The following is a 26959-nucleotide window of genomic DNA, read 5'->3' as shown; positions in this document are numbered from 1 at the left end:
AGGCCTCGAAATTCGGTTTCACCTACCGAGATAAAGATAAAGAGTCCAAGAAGAAGGAAGATCGAACGGGGGGAAAAAATAAAAAATTATCATAATTACACCCCTCTTTGGGTGTCCCTGGTGGATATTTACAAAGAAGTCTGTAACACAGAAAAGATACCCCCAGCTCGACCACTCAAAAGCAAAAGAGGAGGAGGAAATCGGAACGAATACTGTGAATATCATCAGGTCCGAGGACATTCCACCAACGAATGTTTCGATTTAAAAAACATCATAGAAAAATTAGTAAGAGAAGGAAAACTAAATTGGTACCTAGCCACCCGAGATGATGAGCAAAGAAAAAGGTGAAGGGATGAAGATGTCGGACGAGCTGAGCGATCACCTCGTACGCCAGAAAGACATGTCCACATGATACACGGAGGATTTGCAGGAGGAGGAATCTCTAAGTCATCCCGCAAAAGATATCTCAAAGAAGTATATCATGTTGAAGGGAAGGAGGAAGCACCCGACATCCCTGCAATCACATTCACCAAAGAAGATGCATCAGGTGTCATCTCAGGACACGACGATCCCATGGTCATCAGCATCATACTGGCGAATGCCAATCTCCACCACACATTAATAGACCAAGAGAGCTCTGCCGACATCTTATTCAAAACTGCCTTCGACAAGCTCGGCTTAGAAGAAAAGGAGCTTAGAGCATACCCGAACAGCCTGTTCGGACTGGGCGATACCCCAGTACAACCACTAGGATATGTGTCACTACATACAACCTTCAGAAAAGGGAACCAATCCAGAACACTCAAGATAGACTACATCGTGGTCGACGTGAGTTCAGCCTACAATGCCCTAATAGGTCGGACAACACTAAATCAACTCGGCGCAATTATCTCAACTCCACATCTATACATGAAATTCCCAACTACAGAAGGGATAGCTACAATAAAAGCAGATCAAAAGATGGCACGCCGCTGTTATAACGAAAGTCTAAACCTCAGAGGCAGAGGAGAAGAGTTCCATACAATTGAGCTTGGTGGAGTTCAGAGACGAGAAGAACTCCGTCCACAGCCCGAAGGAGAGGTAGAGAAAGTTCAGATCGGAGACACATCGGACAAAACAACTAATATTGGCACGATCCTGAAAGGAAACACAAAAGAATTACTAGTACATTTCTTATGAGATAATGTCGATCTCTTCACATGAAAAGCTGCAGACATGCCAGGCATAGACCCCAAGCTAATGAGTCACAAGTTGGCGGTCTATCCAGGATCTCGACTGGTACAGCAGAGACGAAGAAAACCTAGGCCAGAACGATCCCAAGCTGTGGAAGAACAGGTACAAGCACTACTGGAGGCAGGATTCATAAGAGAAGTCAAGTATCCACTATGGCTAGCTAACGTCGTCTTGGTGAAAAAATCAAATAGGAAATAGCGAATGTGCACCGACTACACCGATCTCAACAAAGCCTGCCCAAAAGATCCTTACCCACTCCCAACTATAGATGCTCTGGTAGATGCTTCCTCCGGATATAGATACCTCTCGTTTATGGATACATATTCCGGATACAACCAACATGTATCCACTAGATCAAGAAAAGACCTCGTTTTTGACGCCAAAAGCAAATTACTGCTACATAGTGATGCCTTTCAGTCTCAAGAATGCGGGAGCTACGTATCAAAGGCTAATGAATAAAGTCTTTTCAGATCATATTGGAAAAATCAGGGAACTCTACGTGGACGACATGTTAATAAAGACACAAAGTGAAGAGACATTACTGACTGACCTGGCTCAGGTGTTCGACACTATAAGGAAGCATGACATACGACTCAATCCCGCAAAATGCACCTTTGCAGTAGAAGCGGGCAAATTCTTAGGTTTCATGCTCACACAAAGAGGAATTGAAGCAAACCCGGACAAATGCCAGGCCATACTCAACATGAAGAGCCCGACTTGTGTCAAAGAGGTACAACAACTCAACGGGAGATTAGCAGCCTTATCCAGATTCTTAGCGGGATCAGCGATAAGATCCCTCCCCTTCTATGCCACTTTAAGGAAAGGAAAGAAGTTCGAATGGACAACGGAATACGAGCAAGCCTTCCAGGATTTCAAAAATTTTCTGGGATGACCACCTATCCTAACTCGACCACGAGAGGAAGAACCACTCGTATTATACCTTGCAGTAGGAAGTCAGGCAGTAGCCTCAGCACTGGTTCGAGAGGACGACAAAGGGCAACAACCTGTATACTTCATTAGTAAAGCGCTGCAAGGATCCGAGCTGAACTACCAAAAAATAGAAAAGTTCGCCTACACTCTCATACTAACATCTCGACGACTTCGCCTGTACTTCCAGGCTCACACCATTAAGGTTCGAACTGACCAGCCCATAAAAGGGACACTGCAGAAAACAGATCTAGCAGGAAGATATTTACAATGGGCAGTCGAGTTATCAGAGTTTGACCTCTAATATGAAGCTCGGACAACCATCAAATCACAATACTTGGCTGACTTCATCGCAGAATTCACAGATACCCTGGAAACCCCCACAGAATAGAACCTCTACGTGGATGGGTCTTCAAATAAGACTGGAAGCGGCGCAGGTGTGATAATAGAAAGTAACCAAGGAACCCAAGTTGAGCTATCCCTCAAATTTGGGTTCCCGGCCTCAAACAACCAAGCGGAATATGAAGCGTTACTAGCTGGTTTGAAGCTGGCTAAGGAGGTGGGAGCTCAAAAACTCAACATCTTCAGCGATTCACAAGTAGTCACCTCATAAATAACAGGGAGCTACCAAGCCAAAGATCCCACCATGAAAAAGTATTTGGATAAAACCAAGGAACAGCTCGGACAACTCGGGGAATATAAGATCTGCCACATACCCTGCGAACAAAATGCCCGAGCTGATGCACTCTCAAAACTAGCCAGCACCAAACCAGGGGGCAACAATAGAAGCCTTATCCAGGAAATGCTGCAGAATCTATCAATCTCGAAAGAGGAAAAAGTCCTAGTCATAACAAGTCAGGATCAAGGATGGATGACCCCCATAATTAATTACCTCAAAACAAAAACACTCCCCACAAATGAGAATGAGGCAAAGAGGTTAAAACGGGAGGCTCAGTACTACACCATCATAAACAACACCCTATATAAAAGAGAGATTTCAATACCACTACTAAAATGTGTGCCGACCTCCAACACAAGGGAAGTTTTAGAGGAAGTACACAGTGGCATTTGTGGTAATCATCTCGGAGCACAAGCTCTCACCAAAAAAGTACTCCGGGCGGGATTTTATTGGCCAACTCTACAAAAAGAAGCTACAGAGTATGTAAGGACATGCCCACCATGCCAGAAACATGCCAACTTTCACATCGCCCCGCCAGAAGAGCTCATCAGCGTAACCTCACCTTGGCCATTTGCAAAATGGGGACTTGATCTCCTCGGACCTTTCCCCCAGGGATCAGGACAAGTCAAATTCCTTATAGTAGGGGTAGACTATTTCACAAAGTGGATCGAGGCAGAGCCCCTAGCCAACGCCACTACTCAAAGAAGCCGAAAATTCCTATATAGGAACATTGTCACAAGGTTCGAGGTTCCATATTCCATCACCACGGACAATGGCACCCAATTCACAGATGCAGGCTTCAGAAAGTTAGTAGCCAAGCTGAACATAAAACACCAGTTCACCTCCGTCGAACATCCTCAAGCCAATGGACAGGCCGAAGCTGCCAACAAAGTCATATTGGCTGGATTGAAACGGAGATTGCAAGCTGCAAAGGGAGCTTGGGCCGAAGAACTTCCACAAGTCCTATGGGCGTATCGAACAACGCCACATTCCACCACAAACGAATCACCATTTCGACTAGCATACGGAGTGGAGGCAATGATCCCAGTAGAGGTTGAGGAAGGGTCGCCTAGAGTAGTCCACTACAATGAAGAAGCCAATTCTCAACTTCAAAGAGAAGAGCTCGACCTACTTCCGGAAATCCAAGAAAGTGCTCGGATCAGGGAAGAAGCGCTAAAGCAACGAATGGCTTCGAGGAATAATCAAAGGGTAGTGCCAAGAGGTTTCACTGAGAATGATCTCGTCCTAATCCGAAATGACATTGGAACAACTCGATCCGGAGAAGGAAAGCTGGCAGCAAACTGGAAAGGACCCTACCGAGTCATAGAAGTACTTGGAAAGGGCTACTACAGACTGTCCGAACTCGATGGACGAGAGCTTCCCAGATCATGGCACGCCTGCAACCTAAGAAGGTACTATAGCTAGAGAAGGTAAAAGATCTTGGATGCACTCTTTTTTCCTGAAAATGTTTTTTAATGAGGCATCAAGATGAGATTCAAAAAATACCCGACTTAAGGGGATGAAAAACTCCCACATGTATATATTGGCACTCTCTTTTGAATAAAATATACTTTAGATATTCTACAAATTCTCAAGACGCATTAATCTGAAGCATTCATCGTTCGATTATAAAGCAACAGATCGGCAGAAAGTGAAAGACAGATTCACTACACGATCACAATAGAAGACCAATAAAGATGAAAACGCGATTCATCTAAAGGTCGACCAAACAAAGATAGAAACCACCTTCTACAAATCGGCAAAGATGAACACAGAATAATGCAAGAAGTTATCGAAAGTGATCCAAAAAAGAACCTGACGAGGTCTTATGGATTGCTAAATAATAACTTAAAGACTGGCCGACGTTGAGAAGTCGGACCAAGTCAACCCAAGTTATCAGCAAATCCCTGGAAAGAGGTCTGGCCAACCCTATAAAAGAGGAATTGCTATAACTTAGAAGAGACTGACCTAATGAAGTCGGTCTCCTACAAAGACAAGTTATAAAAGTAATCCCTGAAAGAGACCTGACAAAGGTCCAAGAAAGAGGATTACAAAAATAACTTAGAAGAGATCGACATAAAGAAGTCGGTCTCCTACAAAGACAAGTTATAAAAGTAATCCCTGAAAGAAACCTGACAAAGGTCCAAGAAAGAGGATTACAAAAATAACTTAGAAAAGGATGACGTAAAGAAGTCGACCTCCCACAAACAAGTTATAAAAGTAGTCCCTGAAAGAGACCTAGCAAAGGTCCAAGAAAGAGGACTGCAAAGGTAGCTAAGACGAGGACCAACGTAAAGAAATTGGCTATGGATTGCTAGAAATACAAGCAAGAGCGAGAAAACCGAGTAACAAGTTGGACCCGCCCATTCACGACCTCAAAGGAGTCAACCCGCAAGCAACAGGTGCAAAGCGATCCAAAGAGGACGAGAAGCAAGGCTCCAACATCTCCAAAAAGTGCTAAGACAAGCGCAAACGAGCAGGATATAAAATACAATATTATAACGAGCTTCAAGGTTAGCCCCAAAAGCTTGAAAACTACTTGTTGTTTTTGAAAAATAAAATTTGCTAAACAAGCAACCCAAAAGAGTATCCACAGTCGAGCAAAATATTCAAACTACAAAAAAGAGTTCAAAAGCCCACAAGCCGGGCTATTTACACAAAATATCCAAGAGAAATCAGCAAAGATTGGGAGCCTTTTCGGCAGCATCAGTACAAGGAGAAGGAAGGCGAGTCTGAATAGGCACAGCATCCACGGTTCCATCATCCCGTTCAGAATCTGGCAATCCGGATCAGACACAACTGGAGGAACTGAAGAGGTTGACACTTTGGCAGAAGACACATGGGGAGGTTCAACATCATCATCATCCTGGTCATCAGGGACAATCTTACCATCCCTCACAACATTATCCAGGCTGAAAAGAGTAAGGTCGGCCTCGGGAGCAATAATCCGAACCTACTCCCTCAGGTTCTCATAGGCAGCAGTTACGCTGCCAACAAGATGACCTTGGAGCTCGGAGTAATCAGCTCGGGCATTCTCCAACTCCTTCCACAGGCGCACCACCTCCCGATAAGATGTAACACAACTGTCCTTATGCCTCAATGCCGTGTCCTCGGCCAACCGCACAGAAGCTGCCAGAGCAAGGGAACTCGCCTTTTCGTTCTCCAGATCCTTCTCCAACTTGGCTACCTTTACCTCAAGCTCTTCCTTCAGGCCCTTCATCTGGTCGAACTCCTGTTTAGCCTCCTCCATAAATTCTTTGATGGATTCTGAGCAGTTCGGTACAGGGCAGCCCCCATATATGCCATTTTAACACTGTTTCGGGTCATAAAATCCAGATGGCGAAGGATTGACACATCATCCATGGGGAGGGTACCGTAGGGACCAATTTGCTGATCTACGAACTCGATTGCATTAAAATCAGGGGCGTCAAGGTTAAAGGCCTCAATTGTTTTCTGTTTCTTGTTGGGAGGAGCACCAGAAGTAGTGGCAGAAGTCTGTGGAGGATCAGTCAGACAAACTCGGCACAGGCGGCTTCACTGGAACTTGAGAAGATCCCTCTCCGGCCGCCTTGGCCGAGGTATTTTGAGCAGCAGTAGCCTTCTTCGCCTTCTTGTAGGCCTTCATGGAATCATTGTTTTTGACATCTCTGAAAATACAGAATCAACCATAATGATGAGTTACAACCTAGGAGAAGAAAAACTAAGAAACAAGTATAGAAATAAGTCAGACAGTACCCAAAGCAGTCCGAACCAAAGATGGATCACTCAAAAATCTTTTTGTATCCAGATAGGGTGGTTCCCCCCACAAATCTTCAAGAACAACTACAAAAGCCCGCTCAACCTCATTAAGCATCTCCCATGTATAACGTGGCACTCTCACATTCTTTTGCCACTCTAGAGGAAAAGCAGGCTCGTCATTCTCATCAAGAAAAAAAGGGCGGACCCCTCAACAGCACGGACTCGGAAGAAATAATTCTTAAAATCTTTAAAAGACTCATCATACATGGCAAAAACTTTATGCCCCTGGGCCGATCTGAAAGAAACCCAGGAAGCTTTCTTTTTGGAAGAACCTCCAGGCTTGGCCGAGACAAAAAGATATAGGAAAAGAGTTTGAGAAGGCGTTATGCCTAACTCTTGGCAAAGCAATTGAAATATCTTAATAAAACCCCAAAAATTCGGATGAAGCTGGGAGGGGGCAATATTACAAGACCACAACAAATCGGTTTCGAAAGTAGTAAAAGGAAAGGTAATGTCCAACTGGCTGAAGAAATATTCATAGGCATAGAAAAAGGGACGCTCCCCCTCGACGGAAGTAGGAAAACAAGCCCTCTCATCAGAGTCAGGAGCTACAAGCTCATAATCCCACTCCCGAGCACTGTTACCACAAATCCTATGACGTTTCCTCAGCTCTACACAAAATTCAGCATCCACGACAGAGACACACATTAGGACAAGAGAGTCCAGCCAATCGGACATCCCCTCGGGAACTTTGGAAGACATCTCTACAACGTTATTGCGAGAAGACATGAAGCCAACTAATCCTACAAAAAGAAAAGAAGATTGGATTACTAAAAAACATCTCAGAGGAGGGGCAAAGCAACTCGACTAATATGATACAGACGAACAAACAGAAAAGGAAAATCCCAAGACTCAAACCAAAGTCCTGGGGCATCCTTTGGAGGCAGTGACAAAGCAAGGTTTCAGGAAAAATCTACAGCTTACGTCTCGGCATCCCCCAAACAAAAAAAAGAAGATTTCAAACAGCAAGCATTTTCATAGGAGAAAGACAAAACACAAAAAAATACAAAAAGTCATCAAAGCCACTATCTTTTTACAAAAAGCTTCGACAACACCAAACATACCAAGCAGAGAATCGTCAAAGACACAGCCTTTTCTCCAGAATCAAACAAAAACCATCATCGAAAGCACAAGCAGAAACGGTGATACCATGCAAAAGCCTTAAAAGCATCTAGCAATAGGAAAGACGAAAAAATTCATACAAAAGTCGAAGAAACTCCAGAACACGCAACAATCAGGCGCAGTAAAAGCAGAAAGATCCAAACTTTCTCCAAGTAAAATCAAACTCAGACATAAAAAAATGACAGAGGAGAAAAAATCGAACCTAGAAAATAGGAGGAAACCTCGAAAGAAAGCTGAAGAGTAAGAAGCGACAGAGCCACCCCTCGAATGGAAAAAATTCGCCGGAAGAAAACGGAGGGAAAAATCCAGAATCACTCCTTTTCCGCAGAAAGCGGTAGTAGAGCAGGCGTCGTAGGAAGAAACTGTGAAACTCTAGGGAAAAACAGAAAACGAGAGAGTAAAGGGAGAAGTTACAAAGAGGAACGAAGAAGAGAAACCATTTCTGATTGAAAAGTTCAAAATAAAAACCAAGGGAAACGGGGCATTTGAAGCCAATTAATGAGGGTATTAAACCCTCGCACGTTCCCAAAGCGCTGATATAAAGGCGCGCGCTTTTAAAGGAAAACGTTCCACATTCAAAAAGGCTCTACAAAGAAAGGAATTGACAAAATGCTTGAGTTCAGCTTCACTAGAGAAGGACCGAAGTCAAGGACTCGACCTCAACAAAAAGACCGAGCTCAAGCAGGGGCACTATTCATATCCTGGGTCGAGCTATCCGACCTGGGATGATTGGTGACAAAGCGACCGACCTCTTCAGGTCAGGCTACCCGACCTCTTCTCAAAGAGGTCGGCCAAATCGACAGGAAAGCCCAATAAAGGGCCCAAATAAAGGAACACGACCCAAATCCAAAGGCAGTCCAAGCCTATAGAGATAAAGGTGGTTCCCTTGAAGATAAGCTGACCCCACCCAAAGATAAGATAAGATAAGATAACTAACTTATCTTATCGGAAAGGTCAGCCCACACTACTATAAATACACTGGAGCACCCAGGTATAACTCATACTCTGATTCTACAATAAACCTGCTTAATACCCGTGCTAACTTAAGCATCGGAGTCTCTTGCAGGTACCCCCCACCCTCCGGTGACCAAGGATCAGCAGTGCAGTCAGCCAACAAGTCGGACACGACAGCTCCGGCCGCCACTCACCTGCCGGACACGTCGGCACCAACCAGTACAGAAGATCTCGATCGAGATCGATCTCCAGTTTCAGGTAACCCTCGGAACATCTACCAACAACAATCCTCGGGTATCAAATTTAGAAGAGGGATTTGGTTGTCACAAGTTCAACCCCAATAGAAATAACCGAAGTATTCAAACCTCAGGTTGTCTCACAAGGAATGGGCAAACATGTGCTTCAACATTGGTTAGAAATCCGGGGTTGTGAGTTATGAGCAAGAAAATAAATGGGAATCTTAACAAGCAAGTAATCTTAAATTGCAAGAAACTAATTCAATTAACTAAGCAAAACATGAGCAATTCCAATGAACAAGTAACATCCCACATAATTCTATTCTAAACCAAACAAGTGACTATAACTAAGACAAGTAATTAAGAATTTTGGTTTTCAAATATGAATAATAAAAGCAACTCTTGGCTAGGCATGGGAATTGGGGTCACCATCCTTGTATAATAACCATATCTTGACAATTATGAGGAACCAAACTCACTAAGTCTACTTCTATACTTGAAGTACGTCAAATGGTTTGGTCAACATCAACCCATAAGTTCTAACCTCACTATTAATTAACTTAATAGAAGGTTAGCGTCAATGGCTATCAAATTGATCACTAAGGGCTCCCAAATCATCAAATCCATTAGACCCAATGACTCAAGTTTACCCAATTCCCTTAGCCTAGGCCAAGAGTAAAGAGAACTACTCCATAATCAAAGTAAACATTTCATCAAACACATGGTAAGCATTAACAAAAGACATGTTCAAAATAGCAATTAAATTGAAATCAACAAGCACCCACTAGCAACTATCAACATACAATCACCAAAACAACACAATTAAACATAGAAATCATCAATGTAATATCAACAAGTCAAGATTCACAACATTCATGAAATGGGTATAAAATGACAATTGACAAGAATTCATAAAACTACCACAAGATCTAAGTAAAATTATACTAAGGAATTTAAATTGAACAATTAAAACTAGTAATTAAGAAGATCCAATTCACAATCCAACAAGGGAAGATCAAATTAAAACTAGATCTAGAGAGGAACAAGGGTTTCTCTCTCTAGAAGAACAAAGAACCAAAAAAACTAGCTAAAATTGTGTCTTAGTGTAAAATGATTGATCCCCCCATTTCCCCTAGCATCCTTGGGTCTTTTCCATGCAGAAACAGCTTGAGATTAGGCCTGATGAGCCTCAAAAATCGCCAGGCACGATTTCCTTTAATGAGGTCATGTGCAGCTTCCTGCGCGTGCGCGACATGCGTGCGTGCGCGCCGATTGCTTTTGCGATCTACGCGTGCGCGCCAAGTACGCGTGCGCGTCGATAGGAATTTTCTGATCCGCGTAGATGCGTCCATCCTTGCGCACCGCTTCCAGTCAACCTCATCCACACTTGCGCGTGGAGTGCGCGGGCGCGCCAATGTTGCTTTTTCCAAATTTCTAAAGTCTTCATGTTCCTCCCTTTTGTGCATGCTTTCTTTCTCTCTTCTATGCCATTCCTACCTTATAATTCCTGAAATCACTTAACAAATACATCATGGCATCGAATGGCAATAGAAGAGAATTAAAATATGGCAATTTTGAGGCAAAATAAGCATGTTTTTCATCATGGAGCAATATTAGGAAGTGAACACAAAACCATGCATTTTTTGTTAATAAGTGTGAGAAATATTGACGAAACCCCCAAATTTTACACAATATAAATCACAAAATTGGGGTTTATCAGTCATATACAGGTATACAGAACCATACAGTGAAAGCAGCTTATACAAATTTTGTTCTCTCAAATACAAGTCTCTAGGCTAAAACAAAATACAAAAGAGAGATATATAAACAAGGTAAACCAAAAGACTCCAAAAGAATCCAGGATCCTCTGCTTCTGTCACCATCCAAAGCAACTCACCGAGGTGGGTTGTGACCTGCATCTGAAAAACACAACAGAAATATGGTATGAGAACCGGAGGTTCTCAGTATGGTAACAGTGCCCAGTGATGTAGGATATAAGCCCCGAGACGCCAAAGGCAATCTTAAGCTCCATATCCATCACAAGATTGAAAATTAATGCATTCTAAAACAAATAAGCATAATATAAACCTTATCATAAATAAATCGGGTAATCTATCTTAAGGGATTTCTATTCTAACCAAACACTACTGTCCCACAGCCTTCACTGAACTATCCTCCATGCGATCCCATCGTCACCGCCTTCCGAACCTCCTTTATCCCAGTAGAAAGCACAATTAATAATAATGCAAGTTATTCACAAGTAAAAGCATACAAGGCAAGTAGATCAAGTAAGAAAATAGACATGTTATTCGATTAGGCATACAATTACAAGTCGGCAAAGCAAACAAACAGATAGGAAATGCATATGATGAATGCCTGCCCTACTGACTGTGATATCACATTGTCGGTTCAACTGCCAACCCGACACATCTCCATGGAGACGTCGCCCTTCGGATTTCTCATATGGGAACCCCCGAGATATAGTGCCCGGATCACTGTCCAGGTACCGGTACCTGCACGCCTATAGAACCGAAGGGATGCGAGCGGGATACTCTTGCCTCAGACCTCACATCTCAACGTAAGCGGGATTAACCACCGTCCTTATACCGCCGCTGCTACCTCGACAGGCGGGATTAACCACCGTCCCTGCCGGATGCATAGTGTCTCATAATCTCAGTAAAAACATTACTTCAGTGGTTTTTAAAAAGCATTTTCAGTATACAGAGATCCATCATCTCAATCTGAGTCCTCGACTCATCTCAACCACTGCCCATTTATAACTCAGTTTCCAAATATCAACAATTCATCATTCTTCATCTCATATATCAATTATCCTTCACCTAACATCAAACTATTCTCAGCACGCTAGAAACCTAGGCCTCTGTTTTCTAATTTTTCATAAAATCATCTACTTGAATCCTTAAGTTATATCCCATGTTCTAATACTCAAAACTAGGCCCAAAAGTCTTAAAATAGTGTTATAGAAGCTTACAACCTTGTTGGGAAGGTAGAATGGTTGAAAAACAAGAAAATTTTGAGAAACAGGATGTATGCGGCCGCACAGGGGGGTGTGCGTGCACACGCCCAGAAGATTTTAAAATGTGTGCGTACGCACAGGGGTGTGTATATGCACAGGTGGCAAAACTTAAAAAGGTCTGTTCACTCGCACAACCTGTGCCAGTGCCCCCAACAGACTGTCCTTCCCGACGTGTGCGTCCGCACAGGTTGAAGTTCTTCCTTAGATATGCGCGTGCACAAGCTGTGCTAGCGCTGCAAACAGAATGCACTTCCCTGCCTGTGCGTGCGCACAGGTGTGTGTGTCCACACAGGTCAAAATTTTTACACGAGGGTGTGCGCTCACACATATCAGAAATCATGAAATTCTGCAACTTTGCAGAATTTCAGATTTTTAACACCAACTTTGAATGATCATAACTCCCTCTACAAAATTCCAATTTTCACAAACTTTATATCGATTTGAAGAATTTTCAAGGATATTTAATTCTAAACAAATTTCAATCAATTTCAAAAACCGAGGCAAAAGTTATGATCGAACAAAGTTCACCAAAATCCAGTTTTTACCCAAAATAACAATTTCCTCAATTCCTTTATAAAACACAACCAAACCAACTCAAACCATTCCAAACCATTCAAAACTCCATTTTTCATCAAAATAGACCTCTTTTGTCATAGTACATCAATCATACCACATTTTTCCCTCACATTTCATTATCCATACCTCAAATATCACATATACAACATATTCCCCAATCTTCATTATATTACCATCAATTTTCATCATCAAATCAACCAAAATTCAAATTAATATTCAACAATGCTCATTTATCAACATCCATCATATCTCACTTCATCATTTAACCATAACAACAACACCAAATTATTATACTTCATCAACACAAATAATCATCAACAACATACAATTTCCAAACCTATCCTATGGGTCACTAGTCTAAGTGTCCATGAATATTATATACTACATAGAGGAAACCGAAACCATACCTTGGCCAATTTTTTTTATGCACCAAAACCCAAAAATTGATCACCAAAGAGCTTTCAACTAAAATCCAAGCTTTCACTTCCACTCCAATAAGCACAATCAAGTTCCAGAAGCTCCCAAAGCCACAATAATCAAACTATATGCATACAAATCACCTCAAATCAACCTAGGATTCCAATTAAACATAAATTCACAAGGGTTTTGTGGCTCTTACCTCTTCCAACAGATTTGGATGTCAAAACCCAAAGCTAAGCAAGGCTTAGAGCAAACCTAAACATCCAAAATCACAAAAACTCACTTAATCACAAACCCTAAGAACCGAATTTTTGGAGAGAATAATAGAAAGGATTTCATGGTTACCTCTCCAGTTTCTTGAATGGATTTTGTAGAGCTCTTCACGAGAAACGCGTAGCCGTAAACGGTGCAGCGATCGAAGCTCCGTAGCTCAAGATATGGGCTACAGAAGAAGAGGGTGAATATTGTTTCTTCTTCCCCTTTTCCCCTTTCAATTTTCTGTTGTGTGTTGTGTTTTGTGAGTGAAAAAGGGTTTACTTAAGTGCTTATATATGTTGGGCTTGGGCCCAACTTGGGCCCGGTCCAACTCGTTAGCGTTTTTAGCCCGTTTGGCCCAACTTCGGGCCAAACCTTTAAAATTAACGTTCGGTTTTTAACTTCTAATATTTTTCTAAGATTTTTGCCTGTTTTCACTTTTTCTCATGCGGTACCGGGCAGACTTGAACCGGTTTAACTGGCGATTCGCGGTTTTTCACGTTTTTTTCGTCGGAAGCACATTTTCTGACTCAGAAAAACCTATTGAGTCCAAAAATTACCTCTAAATCCTCAAATTCTCTCTCTAACTTTTCGGAATCTAATTTCGGCAATATTAATTTCTTAATTAACCGGTTGATTAATTGCGGTTCTTACACAAATCCCAATAAAAATTAACCAAAATATTCAAATCTCAGGTCATCTCACAAGAAATTGCAATAAAGTGATCAATTATTGGCTATGAAGGGGCAAAAGGGGGTTCGATTTGTAATTGGTAAGAAAAGTAAATAACAAGAAAGTAAATGACAAGTACTAATAAAGAAAAGGAAAAGAACTCTTGGCTAGGCATAGGAATTGAGATCACTCATCCTTATCTACAAACCATGTATTGACAATTATGAGGGACCAATCCAATTAGTCTACCTCAACGCTTAAAGTACGTACAATATCTAGTTCAAGCTTGAAGCACATCAAATAGGCTTGATCAACATCAATCTATAAGTCCTAACCTAGCTATTAATTGACTTAGTAGTAGGCTAGTGTCAATGGTTATCAAATTGACCACTAAGGGTTCTCAAATCACCAAATCAATGAGACCCAATGATTCAAGGTCACCCAATTCCCTTAGCCTAGGCCAAGAGTAAAGAAAACTACTCTAAAACTAGTGAAAACATTTTAACAAACACCTAGAGTACAATAAAAGTAAACATCACAAAATACAAGAATTAATGAAGCCTACAACTAACACAAACAAGAAATCAACAATAGTAACTAAGATAAACATAAAAAGACATGGAAATATAAAATTGCATTAAAAGCAAATTAAAATCAACAAGAATGCATCAACATAAAAATGACATGGAAAGAAAATTAACAACAAGAACCAGAAGAACAAAGATATAATAGCAAGGAATTAAAAAGGAAAAACTAAATCAAAACAAGAATTAAAAGTTGGATCTAAGAGAATTTGACCTAAACAACCCTAAATTCTAAAGAGAAGGGAGAGCTTCTCTCTCTAGAATTCTAACCTACAACATGAAGAAAACTATGCTATGATTGCTCCCCCCCCATTCTCTTGCAATCCTTGGATTCAAAAGCATCAGAAATGAGTTGGATTTGGGCCTCCTTGAGCTCAGAAATCGCCCCCAACGTTTTGCCTTTAAGTGAGTCACGTGACCAACATCACGCGTGCGTGTGGATGACGCGTGTGCATCGCTTGATGATTCTGTTCACGCATGCGCGTGGGTGACGCGTGCGTGTCGCTGTCAAATCTCCTTCTCACGCGTACGCGTGGGTGACGCGTGTGCGTGGCCTTGAGTTCAGCAAATCCTCATTTCTTCATGAATTCTCCATTTTTGCATGCTTTTTCTTCATTCCTTCAACCCAATTTTTGCCTTCTAATCCTGAAATCACTTAACAAACATATCAAGGTATCGAATGGAATTAAAGTGAATTAAAATTAGTGATTTAAAGGCCTAAAAAGCATGTTTTTACTCTTAAGCTCAAATTAGGAGAGATTCACAAAACCATGCTATTTCATTGAATAAATGTGAGAAAAGATGATAAAATCCCCTAAAATCAATACAAGATAAACCACAAAATTGGGGTTTGTCAAACGCATGACCACCCTATTGTACAAAAGTTACATTTTTTAGTTTTAAACCTATTCTCTAGCTTTCTAAACCTCTTTAACACCTGTTTAGTGTTCGTTAGCGAGTATTAAGCTTTGGAGCAAGGGCAAACAAGTTGAATGAGTTAGGTAAGATATTGAAAGGGGTTTGCAAAGTGGATAACTAAGTAAAGAGATATTGGTAACGCTAAATGAAAAGTGATTGGTAAAGATGATGATAATAATGATGAATTGCAAATTGAATGAGACATGAGATGGTGATGTCATTGATAAATAATGAATCTAAAATCTATGTGGCCTATGTATTTGGATTATCTGCTGACTCTCTACACAAGATGTGACTGGGCACTTTAACTCCCCAGGTTCTCCTTTGGGCATGCATATATATATAAATCTGAGTTTGGAATTTTTCCCCATGTATATTTGAGCTTGGGTTCTCCCCATGGATAAATTGAGCTTGGGGTATTCCCCATGGATAATTTGAGCTTAGGGATGCACGCACAGAGGGACTGTCAAGGGTTAGCTACCAGGACATGTCGAGTTGGCTATATAACCGATAGGTGAGACTAATTATCCATAGGACAGGCATATATCATATGCATTTGTATATTTTGCTTGAGTGTGCATTGTCTTGGTTTGTCTAACTGCTTAACTATGCTTATTTGCTACTTGGTCTACTTGCTGTATTTGTACCCTATCTGTATTTTCTTTGTTTGATTTGTATGTGTATGTACCTGAGAGACCCCTCATATGCTAGAGGTGTGATGGGGGTTATTTCACCAATCATTAAGAGGTTGAGGAGATAGAAGGTGGAGAGTTAGATCGAATTTGGAATCCCTTAGATAGATTACCGACAATTCCGGTTTAGAATAAGTTTTAAGTTTGATTCTGAATGTCAGAGTTCTAGGAATGTCTCTGACTTTCCTAAGACCTTATATATTACCTATGTGGGTACCTTTACCATACTGAGAACTCCCGGTTTCTCATTCCATACATATTTTTCTATTTTTCAGATGCAAGTCAAGAGGCATCTCACTGAGCATTATGGAGACTCTTTGGAAGCGAAGAACTCTTTTGGGACTTGGGGTTTTGTATTTTGGTTATGTATGTATATATATATATATATATATATATATATATATATATATATATATATATATATGTAAATAGATTATCTTCCTTGTATATATTGTATTTTGTTCCTCCTAGAGATTGACTTGGAAAAACAGGTGTATTTATAATGTCTTTTGGGTAATTTTGGGTTGTATATATGTATGTATGTATACTTTAGCCGGCCTTAGCTTTGCAGGTCGAGTCTGGAGCTTGATATCTATATCTCTTGGAACTCTGTTCTTTATATATGTGCTTTAGCTTTCTTTTCGATCTTGTCTATCCATTCACGTGTAGTTATGCGAGTGTGATACAAATTTCTATTACGCTTTTTCTTAGCTTCTTTTCAAGGCGCCTAGTTATAATTGCTTTCAACTATATATGTATACGTCTTTTACTTTTAGAGGTCGTAATACCTCGCCACCGCTGCTTTACGACTTAAGCATAAGGCTCTGTGTGGTAGGGTGTTACAACATCCCTATTTTTAATTCTTTTGTGATAAATATTTTCTTTTCAGTGAGAAGGTGGATGTGATGGAGTAGCCAATGCGGTCACATTAATTAGGCCTGGCCACTCCGACGGACCCGATACAAATTTTTTTTCACAAAGACCCACCAGTCTATAAAAAAGGAAGAGTATACAAGAAGTTAACAGGTTGTATAAAAGTATTTCTACTATGACATTTGCTAAAGGTTTGAAGCTCTTCATGGAAGTCACGATGGCATAGCATGACAAATTGACGGAGACGGCTTCATTTATGGATGAGTAGCTGGCGATAGGATTCAGGCATTGACAAGTAAGTATGGATAACCTCAACAATGTCGTTAAATCTTTCTAAGAAACCCTTGGTGTAATAAAATGATCTTTGTTCTGCGTTCCATTCAGGGAAGTCCCAGATGATAGAATCAAGTCATTCAACAATATGGACGGCAGGCTGTTAGACCTTCTCGGTTGCATTAAGGAGGCAAGAAAAAAATTATCCTTCAAGTGATTTTCTGGTATGTGGTATTAGCCATTCAATAGGGCCTGTAATAGAACTTATGGTAGCTTTTGATTACACTGTTGGGTTCATATTGTAGCATCTTGGTCAAGAGGACAGCACGACGGCCGTGATAGTGAAGTCACAGGAGAATCAAAAACAAAAGCTGACTGAAGTCATAATGGGGCATCGGAGGGTTCTGAAAGCACTGTTGAGGAAACAAAGGAAGTCTTCTAATATTGTAGGTGAGGGGGCAGTGCAATCGGCCAAAAAGGGTAGTAAGAAAGTCTCAAGGACCCAGGTCGGTGTTCATTCAAAGTCCAACAACAATGAAGGGACTAAGGTGTCAAAATGCAACACTGCAAAAGACAAAGGAAAGGCTAAGGTTCCTGAAGATACTCAAAATCCTTCAAAAAAAAGGCAAAAGTCAAAGAAATGCTGAAGGTTCCAGTTCGAAGAATTCGGCTGCACCGTTGAAGGTGCGTATGAATGAGGGTATTCAATAGTTTTTTGTTAGTATTTATAATGCGCATCTCTTTGAATAGAGTTGTAACTATTAATGTTTCGTCAGCGAAAGCTAGAGTTTGATCTAAATGATGAATCCAACTGCGTTTGCGACGTCAAGCAATAGGGTCCGCGAACCCCATTCACTTACTACACCCATCTCTCCTCCTTCATGAATGGTGCTGAAATGCCAGAGGTAAACATAATGTATTACATTTACGTAAATTTAAACCAATATTATCCAATAAGTTTACTTCATATGGTTCTAATATTTACTATGGCAGTGCTTTGATCTGTTGTTCCAACCCCCACCCAGGGTGCAATTTGTCAGAATGGAGCTCGCCGTCGCAGCATACATTTTTGCATTTGCACTGGCCAAAAAGTTAGTTACACTATAATAAACTTTTTTTTTTGGATTACATGGTTTAGGGTTTAATATTTGTTGTGATAATGTTGATGATGCCTGCGTTTTAAATTGTGCAGAGAACTGCTAGTCCTAAACGACCATTGTAGTGGAACAAGGGAGTCCCTTCAAATACTAATTCTTGGCAGGATGGTTGTGGATGATGTAAGTGAATATATTTTGTAATATTACACACAATGGCTCAATCGTCATGTAACCAATGTTTTTCAGTTTCTAAAATGAAACGAGAGACTAAATCAAATATTTGTTCGACTTCATTTTCATTTTCTAGTCCGGTCCTGAACTTGGTAGCATCCATGTGCACTGAAACAAGACATGATAATTTGGAGATGAAGTAGTGGTTGCCAACAACATTTGCCGTAAGGTATAAAATTCAAAGGGTCTTCCTCAGTCACTTTCTATTACTTTGACCGATAGAATTCTTTCCTATGTACGTGTTGTTGTTAGCAAATTACTCTAATAACATCATATACCCAAATAGAATTAGAGTACACCCAAACATTAAGAGAAAAATAATTTCTCTATATCAAATTAGCCCTTTTAAAATTTTCTATCAATTTTAAACCTTCTCTAATAACATCATATATCCAAATAGAATCAGAATACACCAAATATTAGGAGAAAAATAATTTCTTTATATCAAATTAGCCCTTTTAAAATTCAAATTATCCCTTTTAAAATTTTCAATCAGCTTTAAACCTTCTCTAATAACATCATATACCCAAATAGAATCAGAATATACCCAAATATTAGGAGGATAACATTTTCTACGTCAAATTAACCATTTTAAATTTTTCTATTAGCTTTAAACATTCTCTAATAACATCACATTCCGATATAGAATTAGAGTATACCCAAATATTAGGAGAAAAATAATTTCTCTACATCAAATTTGCCCTTTCAAAGTTTTCTATTAGCTTTAAACCTTCTCTAATAACATCATATACCCAAATAGAATCAAAATACACCCAATATTAGGAAAAAAATTTTCTCTACATCAAATTAATCTTTTTCAAATTTTCTATCAACTTTAAACCTTCTCTAATAACATCATATACAAAAATAGAATTAGAATATACCCAATATTATCTTCTGCTTAACCATACACAATAATAGTTGGCCCATTAACTCAGACAACCTACCATTTATTTTTCTTAACCAAAAAAATCTGATTAGTGATTATTTCAATAAGACAACAATAGATTCAGTCTTCAGTGTTGATTTCAAGCAACCAAACAAATTGAACTAACTGATTACACATCAATACATCAACAAATTCAACTTTGAATTAGTAACAAATTCATTCAGCAACATACAAATTTACCTAACTTTTTATTTCAACAAGAGAGATGCAAATTTAAATTCAAGAATGATGAGCGAATTTCACCAATGTATTCAACTTTTTCCAACAAAATCAGAGTGCAGTTCTGAATTACATCAACCAAATTGAAACAGATAAAATAAGAGAATTTCTTGGTATTCACCAAATTAGATTGCTCAAAGGAAGCTGACGGCGAGTCTCGGGGCAACAACACGACAATGAAGACCAGCCACTGTGACCTTCTGCCTCTTCTGCCGGTGACGTCAACTATAGGGAAGTCATGCATCTCAATTCCAGCCAATGACAAGTCAGAGAGCAATGACGACGACGACGCTGGGGACCTGTTGCTTATGCCGCCGCGACAACTATAAGATCCAGAACTTTTGAAAAATCTTATTATGAGTCGATTTCAAATTTATTTATTTATTAAAGAATTTATTTTCAAAATTGTTTTATTAAAAGTAATTAAATCAAGTTTTGATAATTAAAAGTAGGAATTTAAATAAATTTTATAATTACTGAATAATTTTCTATATTTAAATTATAAAGCCTAGTAGTTGTAAAAGAATAAGAATTTTATATGATTTAGTTTAAATAATTGATATTTTAGAATTTAATACTTTAAATTTTATAAATAAAAAATTTAATTATATTATCTTTAATTTTAAATTAGAATACTGATTTAAAAGCTAATTAGAGAATTGATAATTAAATAATATTTTTAAAGTAATTTTTAGGGATTAAATTAGATTTCAAATTAATATAATATACCCTAATTTTTTATTAAAATTTACCAAAATCCCAATTCACCTAAAATTCCTAATTTTATATTTGCCCCAAATCAAACCCTAACCCTAGAAATCAAATACACAAAACCCTAACTCCCTTTAACCCATCAGCCACCACCCCGTTTCCCCATATACACACACATCAAAAAGAAAGACAAGAGAAGAGAAGGAGATGAACGGAAGGAGGAGAGGGGAAGAGAGAGGATGGCATCGGCAGGCATCACTGCTGTCATGCCGTCATGTTGTCATTGAAGGAGAAGGAGAGCCGCGAACTAGAGCCACGGAAGGGAGAAGCAGAACCGCAAAAAGAGAGAGATCGACGAAGGAGACACTGGCGCCGTTCATCCCTATCACCACTGCCATTGTTGAGTCTATTGTCGTCGAGCTTGAAAAAGAAAGGGAACGGGACACTGAGAGAGAAAGAGAGAGAGAGAGAGAGAGACGCGATGCGAGGAAGGAGATGAAGCCGTCACGTCGCCGTCATCGTCGCGAGTAGCGTTGCTATCACTGTCGAGCCCAGCCGCCACTATCGCATGCTCCGCCGCTGCTGCTGGAGATGCGTCATCGGAAAACAGCGCTGCCGTCACTGAGATCCACTGCCGGTAAGGGTTTTGATTTTGGTTTCCTTTCTTTTGAATTTTGGATACATTATCGTCGCTACATGGTTGTTACAATTGCCGTCATCGAGCTTCTGGTCACCGCTATCACTTGGGATAGTCGTCGGAGCTGCTCCCGGATCGATTCAGAGGTTGCTGCTACTTCGTTCTTTTGTTTCAATAAGTATCTCTATTTCGGAACACTCAACGTTAGTATTTTGTTGTATGTTATTAAGGATTTCATGATATTGATGATTTAGGATTGAGTTATCGAGGTTTCATGTTGCAATTAAAGTTGTTTCTATTGTTGCAGAAGTAAGCAGAGCTGTGGATGCAGCCGCTGCTGTTGCGGGCCAAGGGAAAAAAAGGGGCTTATCATGTTAGAATCGCTGCGGGCTTGATTCCTCGAGGTAGGAGATTGTTTTAATAAGAAAATATTTTGGACTTTGAATACCTAACAAGTTTAGTAGATTAATGCAAATGGATGAATGTCTGTGAGGTAAATGATTTTCTGCTGTGATTGAAAGGTTATGTTTGTTGGTGATTGGTTGATTTCTGAATTTTTGGTAAAATTGATTGAATACATTAATTTTTGGATTTTAGATTTAAAATGATAATGATTTGGTTTTTGAATGACGGACTTGAAAATGTTAAATTGAAAGGCTGGTTTTGTTGTGTTGAGGTTGAAAAGAGGGAATTCGTGATGGGTGGCAAACTCCGATTTTTAGAGGAGGTGCTGATAAAATTTTTTTCTAATAATTTGAAGATGTTTTGGTTATGATTTCGAAAATGAGTTTGGTTTGGATTAATTATCAAAAGAGATAAGTTTTAAATATTTTTAAGGGTTTTAAAGAGAATCGAATTTTATGATTTGATGGATTTGTGATTTTAACTTATTTGGTTTTTAATAACAACGAAAAGAAATTTGATTAACTAGCTAAAGATTTTAGAAAGTAAATTAATTATGAATTTAAGGGTTTGGAGAAATGAGAGTAAGTTGAGGTTTTAATGGAATTAAACTAAGAGTCAAGATAAAGAGAGTTATTTTAAGGAATATGCTAAAAATAGTGTGGTTTTGATTTAGAGATAAGTTTTTTGAAGGTTATGCTTGAAATTAAGATGTGATTAGTGACAATTGGTTTTGATTGAGGTCTGATGAGGATTTCGAGATTTAAAGAGAGGATAATGATTAAGTATGATCTAGGTATGGTGATGACTAACTATGATTATAAATAAGAATGGAGTAAAATGTGTGAATTGAGTAGGCTTGATTTTGGTTGATTGTGAATGAGTGGATTGAAGTAGTTTGGGGTTATTTTGTAGAGTTAAAAACTGTTTTGGCATATGAACTTTTGGAAAGTTGATAAATTCTGTTTTTGGTTAGAAACTGATTTTCGGCCAACTTTGGTGGGCCGTATCTCGGTCCTCAGAGTTGAAAATTTTACAAAACTAGATTTCTATGAAAATTTATTTATTGATCTTTCTAACATTTCAACAATGGTCAAAAAATGAATTTTTGTGAAAAAAGATATGAAGGTTTGAAATGTGAACTGAAAAACTAGTTTTTACAGCATATCAGTTATTTCCCATTCTGATATGCCATGCGTACACAAACATGGGCTGCGTACGCGACTTTGTCATGTTTACACTCATGCGTACGCAACGCAAGTCCTGCATATGCGAGCGAGCTCCACTGCCCAAACTGATCATTCAGGGAAGGATTTTTAGTGTTCTACCTACCGCTAGCAACTTCGGATTTTTTGGGGCAATGTTTTTTTTCCATTCACCTTAGTAAGCTCCACAAGGCCTACAAACTAATCATTAAGTTACTGATTAATCCTAATTAATTATTCTCAACGAAGTAACAAAAATCAGAAGCAATGGAACACATCACGGGTCACTTATTTCCATATACTCTCAGCTTTTCACGCGTCACCATCTACCTGTGACACTACATGAAAGTATGCTATGCTAACAACCACCATCAGCAGCATAAAATCTCTCTTTTTGTTAATGCCAACTCGTTATTACACTTTGTGCATGTGCGATTTTAGTTAACAATAATATTTAAAAAATAATAAAAATCAGTCTAAATAATTTTAAATTATTTTATTTAGTATTTATTAATTACTGTTAAACTACTGATGTAATTTCAAATATAATAAATATACAATTGCAAATGTTATATACATAAGCTTATAAATTTTAAATTAAATAAAATAATTTTAATTATTATCTTTTTAACATTATTGTTTAGTTAATTAATACGGAGCCTTATCTAAATTTACACAACTAATAATTGAAGGAAAAGTATGAGGAGCCAATGTATGTTTTATATAATGAGTATAATAGGGGTTAAATTGAAATTAGAATTAAATTAGAGACAATTAATTAATTTTGAGTAGTTTCCAATTTAAAATTTGAATCAAATCATGATTCCCGTCAGTTACAAAATCAAATTAGGATTACCTCCCTCTCTCAATACGATGTGAACTTCTTCTCTCACTCTCTCCTCGAAGCAAAAGACGGTACAGTGCCGCCACGATTACCAGCCGCCGTCGGACATCGCACTGACACTCTTCCGACTGGCGCCGTCGTTCGCACAGGCCACCGTACGTAGGGAGGACGCGCATATTGTGTGAGTCGTGCTTGCGGCACCGCAGCAACCCAGACGTCTAGCGCCTCCATTGCAGCCAGTTTGTGCCTTCTTCTCGTCATCGGATGTTCACTTTCTATGTGAACGTGGATGGTTATTCTTGGGTGCTTAGTTGTAAACGATGATTGCTGGTTATGATTGTTGTTATTTATACACGTTCACATAGGATGTTCGTTTTTATATGAATTTGGATGTTAACTTTCTCAGTTTTTGTGGATGTTTATTCTTCGAGTAATTCAACAAGACCCAGGCAACGGGCTGACACTGGGATGACGCGAGCGGGGGGGGGGGTTGGGGCTGCAACTCACGTCAGCGACGTTGACAGTTGAAAGTCACGGATGTTCGGCCGCGTGAGGAGTGACGGAGGTTCTTTCGGCGAGGAGGTGGAGCGCGACAGTTTTGGTCGGCAGGAACGGAGACTACACGTCGCGCAGAAATAGAGCGGTGGGATGCAGGTTGTTGTGCACACGGCGGGGCGGTAGAGAAAGGGGTTTTTTTTTCAGAACAAACAATGGGGTTTTTTGGGGGTAGGATAACGGTGGGTGATGAAGGGTTAATGTGAAAGAATTTGGAGTAAATTGGGGGTAGATATCACAAAACTGAACAAGCAACTAGAAATTAGGGAAAATGATGTTTATTTTACATTATTAATACATATTGGGCCAAATAAACAGCCCATTATACATATTGTATAGATACCTCATGATCTCCCTTGCGGGACTCTTGACGAAATTAGTTTGATACACTAGAGTTTTTCTTATTTATATAGTAAAACAAATTATAAATGTTCACTTTTATGAACTTTTATTATGATTCACGTGTAAATTAACTAGTTGATTAGTTAGTTAGTTAAAATGATGATATAAGCAGTTAATTATTTTCCTTTTCTATTAGTTAGGAACACCACTACCTTGCTGATGTATCAGTTTCAGAACATGGTAAGAGTTAAACCCACTCAATTCATAGAGAATTTATCCAAATTTGTCGTGTCTTCGAATGACAAATATACCAAGAATAATTATGTCACTGCTAATGTGTTACATTAAACAACTCGAGCATGATACATAATATGTCATGTAAAATTAACCTATGACACGACACATCATTATTCAATAATGTATAAATAAATTAAACTTGTACATTAATGTAAAATTATTCTTAGTACCTATTGGGAGAAAATTTGAAGAATTCTAATTAAAAAATATATGGTCAACAAATGACTTAGTATTATTAAAATCACATTCAAATAACTAAATTTATATATGATTGAGCTTACAATCGAATCATTAGTTTACACTACAAGAAATTACTAGAATAGCGATTGATTTAGCGACCGATTTGGGTGATCACTAAATTCATGGTCGCTAATCAGAAAATCGCCACCGACTTTGGTCGCTAACATTAGCGACTGATTTCAGAACATGGCCACCCAACCTCACCAAAAATTGTCGGTCGCTAATTGGTGACTGAATTTTCTGTTGCTAAATCGGTCTCTGAGTAAATCGGTCGCTAAATGGCAACCAACTTTTCAGTTGTTAAATCGGTCGCTAAGTGGAGACTTGTATTTTAGCAACCAACATTTCAGTCGCTAAATCGGTCGCTAACTAGCAACCAAGCATTTTAGTGACGAGATTTCCATGGCTATCCTAATTTTTAATTATCAATTTTATACTAAATTTTTACATCTAGACTATTAAATATTAAAAAACCATCAACACAAAACCTACAGCTTAACACATAAAAGCCAACCCATAACAAATATATCTCAAGTAACATAACATACTTAAAAATCACCAAAATAACGCATCAATACAATATCATAGACAATAACAATAATAAGTATGTTCACCATTTAAAATTTATTAACTAACTAGCATCACAATTACATCATTTAAAATCTATTAACTAACTAGCATCACAACTACAATGAAATAATCACTCTTTAGACGTACGTTCACCATCTTCATCCTCTCCTATATTTGTTTCTCCACCTTCTAGTTGAGGAATCAAAATTTTAAAATTAAGCTTGTTCATCATTTGTTGAAGCATACGGTTATTGAGTTCAAGTCCTTTTTCTGTCCTTTTCAATCTAGTTTTCAACCCATCGTTCTCTTCTTGTATTTTCTTTATTATTTCTTCATGTTCTGACCTTCGCAATCAATCGGATTGAGAACTGGAGCCACGATAACTAGGTCTTTTCTCAAATGCAGTGGATTCTATCCCAAGTCTATAAATTCTTCCCTTTTTAACTTCGGCTATTTCACACCACACATCCATCTCATTTGGTGCATTACTTCCTTCTTCAGACACTTTTTGCGTAGCCTGTTCTATAGCATTCTTTAATTCATCCTGTTACCAAAAATAGAACGAGGAAAAAGGTAGAATGTGAAAAAAGAAATGAAGAATAGATTCTGCATAATTCTAGACTAACTGGTTTATTTGTTATCATCATCATACAATAAAAATGTGTCAGCAGGATCACACATTGCATTAAGCCACTAACTTCAATAACCAGCCTTTTAACTTGCAAAGAGTTCAATCATCATATGTATATTAGCTTATAAATACAATACAATATATATATATATATATATATATATATATATATATATAATTTGCATATAGAAATTAAAGGAGCAATGTTGAATTAACCATATAACTAATGTACTATTCTCTTTTCATTAAAATATACAAAATAATGCAACAAAATAATTAACAACTACAACTACAAGCCATAAGAGTATATATTCCGTTATGTTTTCAAGTCATCACAAATGATTTTGATTAAGTAAAATATAAGCAAAGTACACAGAAAAATGGAATCATTCATTTCCGAATGAAGAGGAGCGTAGTGAAACTCGAAGGATATGGCTAAAATATTTTGGTGTCCCGTTACATACGTGGTCTGAGGAGACGTTCAAGCTAATTGGAAGTCAATGGGGAGAAGTGGTTGAGTGTGACGAAGCCACGACATCATGTCTCTCCTTCCGTGTGGGAAGGGTACAAATTGACACTTTGATGCCAGGGCATTTTGGCCAGTTTCACTTACCTTTTCTTTACTGTTTTTAGGGTAGTTTTATGCATTTTCTTAGAAAATAAGCTCTTTTTGGGTAGATATTCACTTACATCTTGATTCAAGCATACATTGTGCACTTTACATGATTTCATGAGGATTTTGCATGAATTTAATGACAAATTGGATGTTGCATTTCCCAT

The sequence above is a fragment of the Arachis hypogaea genome, chromosome 12, assembly GCF_003086295.3.
Source record: "Arachis hypogaea cultivar Tifrunner chromosome 12, arahy.Tifrunner.gnm2.J5K5, whole genome shotgun sequence".
NCBI classification, from domain to species: Eukaryota; Viridiplantae; Streptophyta; class Magnoliopsida; order Fabales; family Fabaceae; genus Arachis; species Arachis hypogaea.
Note: the sequence above shows the minus strand (reverse complement) of the source record.